General features: G+C 35.5%; 1 protein-coding gene across 1 annotated transcript in view; it reads left to right on the forward strand.

The window, feature by feature from the left end:
- Positions 1–4,453: 4,453 nt before the first annotated feature.
- LOC145694883 (open rectifier potassium channel protein 1-like) overlaps positions 4,454–17,636 on the forward strand; it is a 180,783-nt gene continuing 167,600 nt past the window's right edge. The window contains exon 1 of the mRNA XM_081771598.1: positions 4,454–4,500. The gene's annotated coding sequence lies outside the window, so the exon portion shown is untranslated. The remainder of the gene's footprint in view (positions 4,501–17,636) is intronic.

Here is a 17,636-nt window from a genome sequence, read left to right on the forward strand (position 1 = left end):
TTAGTCTTATTTTGCCTTTTCTACCTAGGTATACTGGTGGCTGTGTGCGATAAACTATCTGATGATGATATCAATCTTTCAACATGCACTGTCCAGTGTCACAACGATCGAACGTCAGTTATGATGGTATTTGAGTCCATTGAATACTGCAAGTGGTCGCGCCTGACCGCTTCTAGAGTGCGAGTACATACCCTTCTTTAAACAACTCCGGAAGCCATATTTCAGGAGGACAATGACCAGCTACATGTTTCCGGGAATGTGCAAGCCCTCCTCGCGGAATGATAGATATTGCGCTTTCCTGACCTTTCGACTGATATATCTGGGGCTGATGACAAGTCACTTTTTGACCGAACTTGAGCTATCATTTCTTTTCTTACTTACATTTGTATGAGGGACACTAGGAAAGTTTTGAGATGTGGACAACTGTTATGCAATAAGTGAACAAGTTTTCCGTCAATAAACAATCGATGCAATTCAACAAAATATTGTCTTGCAAATACTTTTTCGCTTCTTGTATGAAATTAATGTTTTATGACTTATACTACTTTACTTCTCAGCCCCAGATATTTGGAATAGAAATGGTTAGTCAACACCTTTTTCGTCACGGTCCACCAGCAAACGGTGCTCATTTATTATGGATTCTCAAACAAGAAGCGTGATTCCTTAGAAACATACCCAACATATGTTTGATTCAATGTCATCACGTATAGGTATAGAGATTTTGAAGTAAGCACTTGGAGAATTCTGCCATATTAATTTATCACGCTTACAGTTGTTTTACAGTTTTGAAATTGTACCCATTTCTGTTGTCACGTACCACAACTAGTCTGTAATATAAAGTTTATTCTACTTCTATTTCTCAGTAATACAATTTTCATAAACAGTAGTGTACATGTTTTTGCAGAGTATATGATTTTTCAGCAGAAGCGGGAAATAACATAAGTGAATTCTACTGCATAGACAAATGGTTTGCTTGACATGTTGAAGGTAATCGCATTATAAGTTCGGTTTTTGCAGAGTATATGATTTTTCAGCAGAAGCGGGAAATAACATAAGTGAATTCTACTACATAGACAAATGGTTTGCTTGACATGTTGAAGGTAATCGCATTATAAGTTCGTTAAGTTCGCAGTTCAATGCTGGCCCAGAGCCAGGGTGTCTAAGGGGCCCGCCCCCCTAAATTTTTGCTGGCCGCCTTAAAGTTTTCACGGTAGGCTTGCAAATGAACTATAATATGGTGATGAACTATAATATGGTTGGATACGGCCCCCTCTAACTTCAGCCGGGCCACACCTTCATTTTTGGGCTGGCTACCGGCCTGGTTTAATGTTATAAAATTTAAAAAAACTAAACATTTTTGGATCAAAAGATCCAGTATATTTCAGGCAAATATTTTCTTGTAGGCCCTTATATCTCGAGAACTACATATAGTGTAGCCAAACCCAAACTATGACTTAACACAGTATGATGTGCTTATTCCGTAAAAAATACGAAAACTCGGTTTAGGGGCCGTTCAAAAATTTTGTGGTCCCTAATCCATAAAATTCAAATATTTCCTTCAATCAAACATTTTCTTGTCCGCTCCTATTTTGAGAACTACATAAAGTGTAGCCAAACCAAAACTAACACTTTACTCAGTATGATGTGTTTATTCCGTAAAAAACTTAAAAACTCGATTTAGGGGCCGTTCAAAAATTTTGAGGAACCTGATCCAAAAATTTCCTATATATTTCATTCAGTCACACATTTTCTTGTACGCCTTATATCTGGAGAACTACATATAGTATATAGCCAAACCCAAATTATGAATTAACTCAGTATGATGTGCATATTCCGTAAAAAATACGAAAACTCGATTTAGGGGACATTCAAAAATTTTGTGGACCCTGATCCACAAAATTCAATATATTTCATTCAATCAAACATTTTCTTGTACGCCCCATATTTTGGGAACTACAGATAGTGTAGCCAAACCAAAACTAACAATTTACTCAGCATGATGTGTTTATTTCGTAAAAAATACAAAATCTCGATTTAGGAGCCATTCAAACATTTTGTGGGCCCTGATCCAAAAAAAATTCAATATATTTCATTCATTCAAACATTTTCTTGCACGTCCCATATTTTGAGAACTACATATAATGTACCCAAGCCTAAACTAATAATTTGTTCAGTATGATGTGCTTATTCTGTATATATATATGAAAACTCGATTTTGGGGTCGTTCAAACATTTTGTGGCCCCTGATTCACAAAATTCAATATATTTCATTCAATCAAACATTTTCTTGTACGCCCCATATTTTAAGAATTACAAAGTGTGTGGCCAAACCAAAACTAACAATTTACTCAGTATGATGTGCTTATTCCATAAAAAAGACGAAAACACGATTTAGGAGAGGTTGCTTACTTTTGTGGCCCCTGATCCAAAAACTAATTATTGGTCAAGATCGCAATTTTTTATGCATTTTTGAATCATTTTTAAAATTCTTGGCCAAGATCCTATCTTATGATCCATTTTTGGACCATTCCTAAAATTCTTGTTACATAAATACAAACAACAGGTAATTTGCTCTAACTTCTCACCCTGGCTTTACAAGCTTTTTCCTCGGTCAAAGTAAGCACAAACGAACGCTATTAACTTACATTGTTAATAAATAAAAGAATTGGTTTCGAAAGTTGGCTTTGTCAACTCAAACTCCTCAGTAGCCGAACTGCCGAACTGGAAAGAAATATTTTAGCCGTTCAAGAAAAACTATATAATTAATAACGTTTATTTATTTATTAACATCTTACTCTTCTGTATTCATGCTATTTCTGCATACAATATAATAATGAATAAACCTTGCCGTTCTAGTCTGCAGGAGCTTTCTGCGACCAGATTTGCATTTAACTGCTTGATGTGTGGTCAGAAAATCAAATTTAAATATCATAGTCGTATGTACAGGATGTCCACAAAGTCTCGTTACCCCTTGATAAATGTTAATGTAAGTTTTCCCGTTACTCCTTTATAAATGCTAATGTAAATTTTTCCATTGTTTCAGATTGTGTAAACGATGGTTGATACTTCCAGTTCTGTCCGAACCACTTGACTGGCCTCTACGAAGCCCAGACCTCACTACCTGTGATAATGCGCTGTGGAAGTTCATAAAGGACATCTTTGCATAAAAGCGTTACGATACCACTGCCGAACTGACAGAAGCTGTGAAACAAGTTTTCACTCAAGTTATAACTGCAATACTCCGCAAAATGTCGCAAAGAATATAGTGGCGTATTATCCTTTGTCATGAGAATGGCGGTCGACAGACTAATCCTTTGGACACTTAATGTTTCCTATCTCAATAAAACTTATCGAAAGCATTCTTGTTCATGCTATTCAATTCTCTCCATGTAGTTATTTATGTGCGTTTAGTGGTTTATGTTACTTATTTTCAGGGATAACGGTAGCTACTTTGTGGCCACCCTGTAGATTTTAAAAGCCATTGTTTGTCCGCACTTGCTCATTTACGTTTGCTAATGCCGATAAATCTTGAGCGCATACGAGCACTTTACTCAAGACTGAAATCACAGTACAGGAATTTCCCATGCTAGAGTGCTAAGTTTATATATATATATATATATATATATATATATATATATATATATATATATATATATATATATATATATATATATATATATATATATATATATATATATATATATATATATATATATAACTAAATATACAAGAACATTCTGATTAAGTTACGGGAACATGGTTTTGCTCACAGTTACTGAAACTGTTCAGGAGACGTGGCTAGAACATTCGTTTCTCGAGACATGGTTTACGTATAACAATCTTTAGCTCACACATGACTTACAGTTAGTTGGTTTGGATTTTAGCGTCCTCTTCAGCATCGAAGTTATATAACACGTGAACCTACAACTTAACGTGAGATTCGAACCACATGACTTCTCACTAGGAATCGAATTTGGGCCTACGCTAACCATATAGGTACGAGGGAGCTCAAGGTATCATATGGACACGTCACATACATTATTGACAAGAGGATGTGCTATTTTTGCACTGTGTACGTGTATATCGTATACTATCATTTAAAATTACAAAAATCATTTCTGAAAAAAAAAAAAACGACAACTTCCGTAAGCTTTCCCCCCTTCTTCTGTTTATTGTCTTATCTTGTGAATATACGAATACGTAAAGAGTTTATCTAAAGTGTGTGAGTGTGTTATGTCTCCTCCTTTTTTTTTTTTTTTTCTGCTACTACAAGTGATTAACTTCATCAATTAAAAGTGTTTCTATGGACTACGGATCTTGAGATTAAGAATCTTGACACTGACCATTAAGTGCACGACAAGACTTTTTACAATAGATACAACATGTGTGATAAGAGCCCTCTTATGCCGTCTATAATAGCTCATCCAGCACACACAGTCTCACCACAAACGCAGTGATTCTCATTGGCAGACCAACAGTGAAATGGAGTGCAACATTCAAGTAAGTATTATTACCATTTCCACTACAACAACAAGAATACAATGTAGGTCTTTAAAATAAAGAAAATGTACGCTGAGCTTCGGTGAGGTAGAGGTTTAATATATAAGGTTTAAGGTTTAATACTCTATATACATTGAATAGATCCCTTAACGTTCGGAACACTCAAATTTTCACATTTTTAGTGTACCGTAAGACGGGGTTACTTTGCACAAAATATGAAAAGAGTTTCACAGTCTTCTGTCGGCAAAACCATAAACAGTAAAGAGGAGTTTCAACTGCCATCGTAAGATAGAACATCTACCTGTATTTTGGCTGTAGTGTTGGTGGTTAACATCAATTCTAATTACCCGGAGGGTTCGTTGTTGTAGAAGTATGGAAAACAGTCACTGTGAAGACCGCCAAAATTTGAAAAATATCACGTACAAGAATTTCCGTCAAACTTAGGTCAGTTTCGTAGAATACTACTGTGTATAATGGGACTTTGTTGCAATAGTTGAAATTGAAATGTAAAACATTTAAAAAAAAAAAAAAAAAAAAGTAAAACTGGAAGAAGGCGGTTTCAGCCTCTACTCGGGGTTACTTTGCGCCGGTCCAAAATACTTCTTAGATAGGAAATAATTACTACTGGAACCTCCTGCATTCTAAATTTAGATAAATTTCCTATTTAGGTAGATGCCGGAATGAATTTCTTGTTGGAAAATAAATTATGAACAGTGGCGGATGAACAGAAAAGTAGTTTGAGAGGGGCTTTACTCACAAAGGTTTAATTTTTTTTAGAAATCACTAAACATTTGGGGGGGGGGGTGAGATTGCAGCTTATGCGCATAGGAATGACTAACATTAGATTTATAAAAAAAGAAATCATGCAATTTGGGAGGGCTTCAGCCTGAAAGTCCCAAACCCTGTAAATCTTCCGCTGATTGGTTGGGATGATATTTTTGGGCATAAGGAATAACCAAGGCAAATCACTTCACGGGGATTTTTTTCTATTCCTGAGTTGGTATTTTTGTGGGACATATGTTAAACTATTAAAATGTAGTTCCTGTGCCGGTACCAGAAAATACATAATTTTCTTTACAAATATTGGTAATACATACTAAGTATCGATACCGGTACCCTTATTCTAATATCAATATTTGTAGACTGCATGCAGGTTTGTGTAGAAAGTAAAATGTATAAATACTGAAGGGAAAACATTGCACAGAAACGTTATGTTCGTATGTTTAACATACTTTTTTGTATGTTGTGTAAAGTATCCTCACCTATGGGGTTACTTTGCACCAAAGTTTATATTTCAATAACTATGGTCATACTGAATGTTTACTAATGAACTTGCACTAATGTTTTCCTTATATATAGCTTTATATATTTAAAATACAGTGTTCTAAATCATTTTGTTTAAAATGGCTTAAATCTTGTGCAAAGTAACCTCGTCTTACGGTATAATAGATGCTCACGCTAACTCGTACAGCCAACGCAATGTTCGAATTATTTCTTAGACATCGAGTACTAAGAAAATATTATTTAAGTCACACAATCTCTTTCTATATCTAAGAAAACTTGTTTAGGGCAAGGGGCCGCGGTGGCTCAGTGGTTGAGGTTCAACTCTGGTGCATGGGGTCCTTGGTTCGATTCTAGCTCGCGCCAAGTGAGCTTTGTGATGGACAAACACCATGTGAATGTTTTTTCTCGGGATTCTTCCGTTTCCTCCTACTTTCTCTATTTCACCATTTCCTTCCTTTTTCATCACCGTCTCTTATAGCCTAGCCGGCATAATCGTGGGATGTAAAACTTAAAGATTTCATTTCATTTTTGTTTAGAGCTGATGATGTTTTGCAGTTTGAGTGATGTTCAAAGTCAGGGTTGTCTAATATTTTATACATTGAACAGATTGGTGGGAAAAGGAGGTAGTTCCATTCTGACAAGCCCTCCTCGCTGGGTTTGTGGTTAGCGCGCTTGCAATTGGTCCACAAGATCCCGGGTTTGATTCCTGGTAGGAGTATTTCAGAGACCACTTTAAACTGTAGATCACATTCCGTATAGTCTCGCTGCTGACATAAATATAAATACAAATTAATCAATCCATTTCGACCCTTTATCGGTTTATGTTCTATTTCTATGTATTGTAAAAATTTGCTGTCTCTTTGTTGGATTCTCCAATCCGTTGCAGAGCATCGAGATTAACTCTTGAAGCTGCTTCAATTTTCTATCAAGCCATAGATTGATTAATTTATATTTAAGACTTTTGTCAGCAAGACGTACAATTTAAAGTGGGATCTAAATTACTGCAATGCGTTCGATACTCTCCCATCCAGAATTGAAACCAGGACCTGGACATGCGCGCTAGACGGTAGACCAAAGAGGAAGGCTACCGAAACATAGAATAGATATTTCTGTACTACACAAGATAGATATTAATAAGAGCCCAAGCGGTGCTACATTTTATTCTGCAGTTTCTGTTTCTTTTCTTTTTTCTTTTTCTTTTTTTCTTTTTTTGAGGTGTGAATAAATTGCATAAGATTGAATGACAATAATAATAATGGTCTAATAATAATAACTCGATCAACTCCTTACTTGACTACTGCTGGATAAAGACTAGTATGGCATTTGAGAGACTATCCAATAAAATTCCAGCCATTTTTTCTTTTTTTATTTTTCTTAAGAAATGTTACAAATTTTGAGGCACAATTAAAATTAGGAGAACATAACGAACGGTGACTGAGGAACTTGAATGAAATAGGAGGATTATTTCCAATATGTTTGTAACTGAGAAATATTTGCTTTATATTTCACAGTTCTTTATTTTTCTGGTGAAATGGCGAGAATTTTACTTCGATAGAAAAAAATCAGAATGAGAGGTAGAGAACTAGAACTAATCCTCTTTGTTTCAAATGAAATATCTTTCTGTTGTTATTTTTTTTTTTTTAATGTAGTATCTTCTTTTCTGGTAGTACAAACAGTATGCAGTAACAAAACTTATATTTAAGTTGGCAAAATATATTATTTACCTAGCCAATTTTTTTTTTTAAATTTAAGTATTTATGAAAGGAACTTTTCACTTTGAATTGTCTTACAGACTAAAACAACATAATATTGTACTCATTTAAAAAGTAATATGATCAATAGTGTTCAGCATCTAGTAATATCTTTGACTTGTTTAGATTTTGACGCTAGCCTTCGCATGTGCTAAAATTCCTATTAAATGGAAGAGAGTCCGTTCGTGATAGTTTCTGTGAGTAGGTCTACCTTCAGGAAAATAAAATCCCGGACATACTGGTTCATTTAAAGCAGTAGTTCTCAACGTAAGCGTTGACGCTTCCAGAGTTAGTTTTCATTTCCGAAGAGGGCATTGAAAAAAAAAAAAATTGGGCGACGGGGGAACACAGATTATTTAAGGTTGTTTGATGGAAGGGAGCAGGGAAAATGTAAGTCAAAAGATCTCAAGGCTGATGTTAAGAATTGAAGAGGCATTTTCTGGTTCTTAGATTGCTTGCAAACTACGGGCCACATTTGACCCATCCTGAAAGGTTGTATCCATAGCTTTCTCGGTTCCTGACATTAATAGTGACACACCTGATGCTGTCCAAGTTCTACCTCTATCTGCAGTGGTGGGGGTGAGAGAGGGTGAAAAATAAAATGTCCAAAATAACTAAGATTAATGTCGAATCCATACTTTTCGGAGCCGCTTAGCTTATTGGTGATAGTCCCGGTGATATTTAAGCACAAATTTAGTCAAGAATGTGCATGCCAGCTTGCTGAATTAGCAAAAGCAACGCAAAAGGATATAAAAGGATATAAAAGGATATGGATATATATATATATATATATATATATATATATATATATATATATATATATATATATATATATATATATAACTGCACGGGTTGTTATCTTGATTTTGACTGAATTGTTCCAAATATTGTTGCTTCGTACCAAAATACATTAGTCCGGTTTAATCAAGTTTGATGGGATCGATAGTGCTTCGGTTAAATAAAAAATCGGTTAAACCGGAATAAAGGTTTCTCAATATTCAGTATTGTTTATTTGATTTATTTTCAGAATAATAACATGTTAACATGTGATTCCTTTCAAAATTGAACATTAGAGCTAATCTAAAGTCGTATGACTAAAAGTACGAAGTTTAATTTAGCTTGTGAAAGTGAAATGATATTTTCTTTGGTAAAAGTGTCCTTTTAGTAATTCAGTTAACACGGAAATTCGGTTAATTGGGATTCAGTTGGACGGGATTGGAGTGTACATTGAAAAGATAAAGGAAATGGCTGTCCTTTTTTTTTTTTTTTTTTTTTGGCGATCAGCACTTTTTTGAACTCACCTTAAAGAATAGTGAGGATACCCTACTGACATTGTACATACTATAATTCATTTGCATTAATTTACAGGTGAATATAGTAGTCTAAAGTAAGAAATAAAAGCAATATCAGCTAATGAGGTATTAGTTCATTCTCAGAACGTTGAATAATTACACAGAGATTATACAATATAAATAATAAAGTTATCTTAGAAAGATTTTATGCGAAAGAATCCAGAACCCTTAACATGAAGGAAATTGTGGGATCAAAGGTTACCATAGAGACTAATGAAATTATGTGCTGCACAAGTCAAGTGCAATGAGAAATTGACAACGTTAACTCGCTTTATTATACTTCTTGTGTGAAAGGTTAAGGCAAGATTGACTAAAAGCCTTAGACAAATATCTTACTTATTATGTGTGTATCTCGTTGCGCAAAATAACCAGCCAATGTCAATGTTTCTTTGGCGGCATGAGCCACACTCGTTGCAGGGATGTGTTGATCAATTTAATACTATTTCTTTCTTGTCTCCTCCCACAGCCTTCATCAACTCCTAATTGATTCACAAAATGATGTCAATGGCATGTATTGGATTTTCCAACTCAATGTTGTGTATATAATGACAAAAAAGGTTTGTTGCTTTTTTTGGTGTGATAGGTATGTTGTCCCCAGTAGTATGGCAGTTGTCTAAAACTTTCAATGAGAAACTAACGGTCTTGTCACATGTTATAGGAAGCCCAGCTTGGAAGCGCAAAATTAAGATATATCTATAGCATCATAGTCATATAATTTGATTACACTTAATTTAAACACATATCTTAGTCTCAGTAGCAGCCTGCCCAAAAATTTTGAAAAATATATAAACGCTAAAAGATACAATAAAGAGTAAATATATTTTCCACTATTTATATTAATGGTAGATAATTATTTAACAAATAGCATCAGCCACTACTGTAAAAGTAATTTCCTACTTTCATTAATCAATCAAATATGTTTATATATCAATAAGCGAGGAGCGGGCCTACCCAAATTTAAGGTCCTAAAGCCGCCCCTGCTTAGTCTAATACTGTTGTACGAATAGAACTCATTTCTACTATAGAAACAATTTGATACAGAATTGAATAAGTAATGTGCGTGTCACCGTGGTGAGGAAGTACGTAGTTCTTACCTTAGCCGCAACAGCGCCACAGCGAGTGTAGCACATTCTCGCCATCTACACATTTATAAACTAACTACATGCAAAGTAGCAGCAAGGTCGTAGTTACAGGTCTCATTTTGTTCCAATAGAGATTCTGGCGGCCACAGTTGAGATCTGAATTGTTACCATTCCTTATCGTAACTACAATTACTAGTTATTTCTATACCTAGTATCTTTGCAATCGTTGAAGGATGGGATTTTTTTTTAGAGAATCGATAGTTTGTTACACAAGCCGCCAAAGATAGAGAAATCTTTGGGCCGCCAACTCGGGGAAAGGGAGCCGTCAAACGCCAGTGGATATATCGAACGATTCATTGATATTTTCAAACGTCAAAATATTGATGTTATAGGTCTAATATTACTGACCGATATATTGATAATTCGATCTTCAACATTTTCGAGTATGGTATTTCGATACTTTCTCGATATTTCTTTTCTTTTCTTTTTCTTTTTTTCGCAAAAAAAGAAATATGAGTTTTACGTCCCACAGTTATGTCGTCTAGCCTAAAGGAGACGGTGATGATGAAAAATGGTGGAATGAAGAAAGTGGGAGGAAACGGGAGAACTACTCCGAGGAAACCCACGCACGGTGTTTGTCCACCACACAGTTCTCTTGGCGCGATCCCAGCTCGCACCAGGAATCCCATGCATCAGAGGTGAACGCTCTACCACTGAGCCACCGTGGCCCCAATAAATTTTTGCGGTATATTCATATTCTATATTTGATGTTCGATATTTCATATTTCAATAACTTAATATTTAATATTTCATAATATTGCTATTCAATTTTTAATATTTGCCGAAGTTGCGGATACTTCCATCTATCGATCGAGTTTCAATATTTTATCATCTATTTTTAATATCCAAATCCGGATATCACACAGTTCTACGTACCCCTGATATCTATTGGGGGCACATCGAATTGTGTTGTCGCGGTGCTTCCCCAGAGCCGCCCTTCATGGGGGCCGGGGTCCAACTTCAAAATGTTAAGTGGAAACATTGGGCGAGTGATATCTCTTTCGATAGATATTCAAACACTAAACAGAGTTGAGACAAAAGATTTTTCATATCAGTCGCCGTATTCAAAATGGCCGCTAAGACATAACGCTTGTATCAGATTAAACGTCTAGTACCACTAATATGAAAGCGGTTGGAGATAAATGAACACAACAAAAAATGAATCAGGAAAATGACATAAAACACGTCGAATGATGTCGTTGTAACCCCTAGGGTCGCCTTTCATGGGGGCGCAACGCCCAACTTCAAAATTGTCAATGGAAAAACATAGGTCAAGTGATATCTCGTTCGATAGATCTTTAAAAACTAAAAAAGTGTTGTGGCAAAAGATTTTTCATATCGGTCACCGTATTCAAAATGCCCCCCCCCCCCAAGACATGGTGCCTGTATCAGATAAAACGTTCAGTACCAAATGTGAAAACTGTTGGAGATAAATGAACAGGATAAAACTCGTATAGGAAATCAGAGAGCGTATTTATCATTCCACGCCTCGAGAATAATCCAACGGAGAAAAAGATATAAGTGGCATAATGCTAAAGAGGAAATCTAATTCTTAGAAAATTATCTTTCCGATCTCCCTACTTAAGTGGGTGTGGGTGAAGCGAAAAATGAATGGTAAAACCTCAAATGAGAAACCCACTTTTACTTGCAATAGGTATGGTTCGTCTGAAACACTTGGATGTACAAGTGACTTGTACTGTAATGAACCAATATTGTGCAGACGACTTTTGAGCAAAACCAACGTTTGTACACTTTGTTCTAAAATTGCATTGTTCGACAAATTGGTTTCGCATTTCAATTGATTCATTTTTGTAGAGGTAGTTGGTAAATACTTCTAATTAAATGCCAGTAGCCAAACTCCCTCTATAAAAACTGTTGCGGAAGTACCGCAGGATTTTGAAACATGGATATTTGGATAGAGCACATGCTAGCTCCTAAGTGAAGTCTTGACCCGACTTCGGTAGGTCCCATAGTTTTGGAGCTATGGACCTTTAAAGTTCAGTTTTTCATGATTTCGGCAGCCTATAACTCCGAAAGGAAGCAAGCATATATATTGTAAAACTCTGTCATATATAGGTTGTAGGTAGAGCGTTAATAAAAAGAGCGTCCGGACTCGACTCCCACTATCAGCTTTTATTATAAAAATTCTACTATAAACAGTATTTACAAAAATACTACAAAGATGGTTTCTCTAAGTTTGTAAGGTTAGATATAGGTAGTCTTTGGCCGAAAGGTCTCAGACAGGATCTCCACAGAGCCCCGAAGCAGGCTAAGCAGAGTGATGTTAATGATCCCAATACTCCGTGGCAAGCAGAGGATTGGTTAGGTGACTACAGAGCCCCGTAGTAGGCTAAGTCAGAAGAAAGGATAAGCCAAGAGTCCCGTGGCAGACTACAGGCCTGGGGTTAGATTACTCCTAATGTTCCATTACACCAGAGAACTGGTACAGGTCCGCTGTCGGCCATCAAATTTATAGGGGTCCTCGGACGGCGGTGGCGCTGCTGCTTCGTTGTCGTCGTCTGCCTCGTGGGAGGAACCAGAAGTCCGTCGTCTGCAGGTGATAGTGGATCCATCTGGTGTGCATAATCCTCTTGTAAAACCATGTGGTGGTGCTGTAAACATAAGCGTGAAGTTGTTGTATTCAACACCACGTGGAACATCACAATATATTCATATATAATACATTCTCATATGTCGGCACAGTGCCTCATATTTAAATATGAGGCCCAAAAGTAGGTATACACCCCTGCATTGATCAAATATAACATTCTAGCTTATAGGTTTACTTGCTTCGGCTGTTCCGAGCTTAAAATATAAGTAAAAAGACATTAAGAACAAATAATAAAGAAACTGTCTACCTGGTGGATAACAATTAAAAAATTGATATAAAAAGCAATGAGTTGATCAGTACGGGACTGTATACCTACTTTTGGGCCACCCTATATTTACATCAGCCTTTCCCAACTGATGTGACGCACAGCCCCATGGCGCAAAATTTGAGAATTTTCAAATAAATCATATTTAATCCAGATAAATCTAGAATTTACATGATAAATTTTGTTTTTATCGCGAAATCTTTAGTAATAAGTAAAAATAAATATTGAGACAGATTGTGCCTGTGAACATCTCTTAAGGACAGCAATAGTGCTAGCCTAATCTAAGTGATTCGTAGTATTGTGGGCGTTCAGTAAAAAAAGATTGGGAAGCAGCAGCCCTCCATTATTGTTATTGATTTGAAAGTTTCCACATCTGTCATTGATTTCGTCATATCTTTTCTCAGCTTAAGAGCTTTGGGTCTTTATGGTTTTCTGCAGCATATAATTATGTGTTTAAAAGTTTCGTATAGGAGTTCATTGCTATTTCCTCTTGGTGTTTTGAATGGTTATTCTAGATTCAGGAAAAAACGAGTGCAGTTGTCATATGAATCACGTTGAAACTGGGACTCTTCACCAGGAAATCTTAGCGATAGACAGGTATTGAAGATCGGTAGCATTGTTGTGACAGAATCTTGACACGTGTCATCCTAGTTGCGTAATTGAAACAGGGGTGTCACTTAAAGAGGACAGCAATGAAAAACGTGAAGCTGTATGTAAATCGGAGAGTCTTGCACCCTCCCCTCTAGTAAAACGCTACTGGATTGAAATAGTTGCTTTTTTGTAATTACCATAGTAAGTAGTTCTGATACTTTAAGAAAAAAAAAATATATTTAGGCTACTTCGAGAGGTTTCCTTACAAGGCGTCAGAAACATTCTAATTTTCCTTGCACTGTCCATGTATATGATGCAGTACCATAGTGTTCATGTAGCCCTTGTTACCGGCGGTAACACTAAATACTGAAGTTTATAGTAGTTTAAATAGCTCATAACATGTTTTAATAGAATACTAATAACAACGGTAATTTTGGTTGCTGTTGTTGAATGGTTTGTTAAATGAGTCAATGGAGAATTTGGCTACCGGCGAGGACAATTGCAATAATAAACCGATAGAGAACATTGAATCCTCACTGCTGCCATTCCATGCTACTGTCACGGTCAACACAATACGTCGTCAACATGTGTAACAGGCCCTGTTACCGCTCAACTGGACGGTAAAATCCCAACTTATTGTAAATGGGGAGCAACAGGCCTCCGAACCTTTCTTTGCGCATGTTCGTCGACTTCTTGCGTGGCAACATAGTTGATTGGTGCGGTAACTCGTTACAGCTTTCAATGACACCGTGACAGATTTATTCTAACCAAATAATTGGCGAAAGCAATCATAATACAAGTAGTATAGAGTGACGAGGTAAATCTGCACGCAAGTAATTATTAATTTATAGTTAGTAAAACCAAAGTGATACGTAAAGTGCACAAGAGCAGGACAGAAAGGGCAAAACGCATGGCTAGAGGGAGAGAAAATCTAATGTTTCCCTATTTAGGGAGTCTAGTATCCTCGGACGGAAGAACTAAAAAAAATACGTTAAGTTCAAGAATAGCACAGGCTAAACAAGCATTCAATAGGAAAAGAGGACTGCTAACATCAACAAATGGAAAAGAGATCTATTCGAAAACTATTTATTAAAATTCTGGTATGGAGCGTGGCTCTTTACGAATCAGAAACGTGGACAGTGAGAAAAGCTGGAATATTTAAGCTGGAAGCATTTGAAATGTGGTGTTGGCGCAGAATGCTGCGCATATCATGGACCGAAAAGAAAATGAATGAAGACGTACTGAAGGAAGCTAATGAAGGACAGATCATGAAGATAATAGGAAAAAGGAGAAACTGCATGCTTGGCCATCTTATTCGGCACTCCGATTAGATCACCATATTCATACAGGGAAAAGCAGAAGGAAAACCAGGAAGGAGAAGACCAAGGATACAAGATCTGGATGCAGTTACGAAAAAGAGACCTTATCAAAGTATACAACATCTCTCGGAAGGAAGAGAAAAGTTTTAAAGTTTCTATCAACCTATGGTTGAGGTGAGAAAGAAGAAGTTATTGTATTGTGGTTTTTGGTTAGGCTAACAATAAATTATTCTGTGTGAATAGTGTTCGGTATCACGCCACACCACTGATATGGCTTAATTTTCTAGACCTACATCATTCGTACACACAAATAGCTGACGTAAACCATTAATACGTTGAAGACTTGCATCATCATTGTTTTTAGCCCATTAATTTATATGATTTTTTTTCTGGTTCCTTTGAAATGAAATGAAAAAAAAAATAGTGTTTTGATTCTACTAAGTTCTTCAAATTTACTTAAATATCCATTACTTAATGCAAATTAGATTTTCCTATATGTAATTTTAATATTTAAAAATCAAATTTAAGATAAATATTGAATTTATCCTAGACCTATAACGTAAATTCAATTTTTTTAAAGAAAAAAGGAAATTTAACGTGACTTGAAGAATAAATCAGAAAAAACTACATATACTGGATTATTCATAAAATTGCATTTCATTCCAAATAAATTTAAAAAAAACTCCATTTAAATCAATTGACTAAAAAATTCTCAGATGATGAAAGTACTTAACGCTGCTAAAATTGCAATACTTTTGTTGGTATCTTAATTTTATAACTGTGAATTACGAAGCAAGTATTTAAAAAAAAATGATTATGTTTCTTCAAAGCGTTATCTAATCTGAATAATCTCTTTTCTTCTTTCATAAACGCAGCTTACTAGTTGTGTTACTAAGAAATACGTACCTTCACTACTCTTACAATCCTCTGGGACAGTGGTTCTCAACCTTTTTTGACTGATGGCACACTTTACTGAACATCTAGGACATTGCGACACATTTGTTTGATATTTTTCTTGGAAATAATAATAATAATAATAATAATAATAATAATAATAATAATAATAATAATAATAATAATAATAATAATAATAATAATAATAATTCAATATTATTATTATTATTATTATTATTATTATTATTATTATTATTATTATTATTATTATTATTATTATTATTATAACAGTTAAATCAATTAGTTTTTGTAATGGCTCTATATAGCAGTGAGTATTGTTACTACCACTGGAAATGTTGACTGGTACAGTCTGTCTCGATTTTAGCTAATTATTATTAAATTCTTCATTATTTTTAATTCTAAAATTTCGCAGCAAACCTTAGAGGACTGTATGACACACCATATGTGTTGCGACGCATCGGTTGAGAACCACTGTTCTAGGATATGCAAATTCTTCCTATATACTACGTCTATCATTCAGCTAAAAGTTTATAATGCATTAACGTAGTATCAAATTACAATAATACTAATAAAAATATATCTAAAACATGCTTAAGTTTTTTTATAACGACCTACCATGACAATAACAATGGTTATGATTCAAGTAATGGTAGCTTCTTGGATTCTTGCGTAAAGTAGTGCTCTGTATCACGTTTAGTACTTCGATAAGTCACAATACAATAACATGTCAGTTTTCGGTGATTATTCTCCCAAGAGAGTTTCGTTCTGCTGCTAAAATGGGCGGCCAGGGGTATGTACTATAGATGATACCTTAGCCTTAATCTGAAATGGGCAGGGCTGGCATTGTAATTCCCCTGACTTTATAGTAGTCCTAGAAATGAGTTGGACTGTGCCAAGTTGTGTTCATAGTCTGGAATTCGATACCTAAAGATACTAGGACAGCTCCTGGCACCAAAAGGCAATCACATACGCGGGAATTTCTTTTGGGAGAAGTCCAAAGCTTTTGGGATGTCTAAATTAAATGTGACGATAAATTATATTGAAATTTGCAAGATCACTCATGAAAAATTAGACTAAATTTACAGAAAATTCGAGATTTTGAGGCAAGTCAGGATCCCCAAGACTCATCAATTGCGTACGTCCCTGCCAAAAGGGATGTGTGAACTTGCCTTCAAATTTTCCTGCATCGACACAGAAAATTCCGATAGTCAGCTACTCGCTACGGAAATTCCCTCTACCAGTAGATATAACTGGAAAACGGGCCTAGTGTTTCTTCGCATCACATTACTTTCCTTACGAATGATTTTGAGTATTGCATACACAACTTTTAATGCAGTATATCAATACCAGTTTTGTAATCACCGGCCGGTTTTAAGGTGTTAAATACTGCCCTATTAGATGGGCGACTGGCTGACCAATCACGAGTAAAGTGGATATTCACCTTAACCATGTGACACCATAATTTCGAATCATTTATTTGTCTGTGCTGATATCTAATCTTTGGCTTTTTTCTTTAGGTAATTAGTGTTGCTCATGAGACGAGACAGGATGAGAAATAATGTTTCTCGTCTCGTCTCGTAATAAGTTTGTAGAAATCTCATCTCTTCTTGATTCTCGGAAAGTTTCTCTCTTATCGTCTCAAATTTTCTCGTCTCATTATATAAATATAATTTACAAAATGTGTGCTCAGATTTTTTCTTGATGTCATCTAGAAATTATCAGAAGCCTTCCGCGTCGCGAGGGGTACACGAAAGATGTGTTACATAAACATTTAAACTATATTTATCGTTGAAGTTTATTGTGTAATGATTTTCGTGTCTTTAAATGTTGGTAAATGCTTTTCATTATGTTCCTACACTTTATTGATATAGACCCTATAATTTTCATACTATGAATCATATATCAC

This window comes from Thermobia domestica, chromosome 9 (genome assembly GCF_964235325.1).
Source record: "Thermobia domestica chromosome 9, izTheDome1.hap1.1, whole genome shotgun sequence".
Classification (NCBI taxonomy): domain Eukaryota; kingdom Metazoa; phylum Arthropoda; class Insecta; order Zygentoma; family Lepismatidae; genus Thermobia; species Thermobia domestica.